The 1,189-nt window shown below is 42.4% G+C and overlaps 1 non-coding gene across 1 annotated transcript; it reads left to right on the plus strand.

Moving 5' to 3' along the window:
• Nucleotides 1-878: 878 nt before the first annotated feature.
• Nucleotides 879-986, plus strand: LOC112738525 (small nucleolar RNA R71). Its single transcript, XR_003169482.1, has one exon. It is a non-coding gene; the product is annotated as a small nucleolar RNA R71 (small nucleolar RNA).
• Nucleotides 987-1,189: the final 203 nt, after the last annotated feature.

Consider the following 1,189-nt stretch of genomic DNA (forward strand, 5'->3'; position numbering starts at 1 on the left):
AGATGAGTCTCAGATTCCTTTGGTTCCTCAGAGGAAAGCTCCTTATTGATCACTGGACGTCCTAGGAGGTCTTCCTCCTTGGGATTCACGTCCTCTCCTCTCCTCACAGGTTCGGCCATGGCGCTTATGTCAATGGCCTTGCACTCTCCTTTTGGATTCTCTTCTGTATTGCTTGGGAGAGTACTAGGAGGGATTTCAGTGATCCTTTTACTCAGCTGGCCCACTTGTGCTTCCAGATTTCTAATGGAAGACCTTGTTTCATTCATGAAACTTACAGTGGCCTTAGATAGATCAGAGACTAGATTTGCTAAATTAGAAGCATTTTGTTCAGAGTTCTCTGTCTGTTGCTGAGTTGATAATGGAAAAGGTTTGCCATTGCTAAACCTGTTTCTTCCACCATTATTAAAGCCTTGTTGAGGCTTTTGATCCTTCCATGAGAAATTTGGATGATTTCTCCATGTTGAGTTATAGGTGTTTCCATAAGGTTCACCTAAGTAATTTACCTCTGCTATTGCAGGGTTCTCAGGATCATAGGCTTCTTCTTCAGGAGAAGCCTCTTGAGTACTGTTGGATGCAGCTTGCATTCCATGCAGACTCTGAGAGATCATATTGACTTGCTGAGTCAATATTTTGTTCTGAGCCAATATGGCATTCAGAGTATCAACTTCAAGAACTCCCTTCTTCATAGGCGTCCCATTACTCACAGGATTCCTCTCAGAAGTGTACATGAACTGGTTATTAACAACCATGTCAATGAGTTCTTGAGCTTCTGCAGGCATTTTCTTTAGGTGAATGGATCCACCTGCAGAAGTGTCCAGTGACATCTTTGATAGCTCAGATAAACCATCATAGAATATATCCAGGATGGTCCATTCTGAAAGCATGTCAGAAGGACACTTTTTGGTCAACTGTTTGTATCTTTCCCAAGCTTCATAGAGGGATTCACCTTCTTTCTGTCTAAAGGTTTGAACATCAGCTCTAAGCTTGCTCAGCTTTTGAGGAGGAAAGTACTTGGCTAAGAAAGCCGTGACCAGCTTATCCCAAGAGTTCAGGCTGTCTTTGGGTTGAGAATCCAACCATAATCTAGCTCTGTCTCTTACAGCAAAAGGGAAAAGCATGAGCCCGTAGACTTCAGGATCTACTCCATTAGTCTTAACAGTATCACATATCTGTAAGAATTCAGTTAAGA

Source organism: Arachis hypogaea, chromosome 13 (genome assembly GCF_003086295.3).
Source record: "Arachis hypogaea cultivar Tifrunner chromosome 13, arahy.Tifrunner.gnm2.J5K5, whole genome shotgun sequence".
Lineage (NCBI taxonomy): Eukaryota > Viridiplantae > Streptophyta > Magnoliopsida > Fabales > Fabaceae > Arachis > Arachis hypogaea.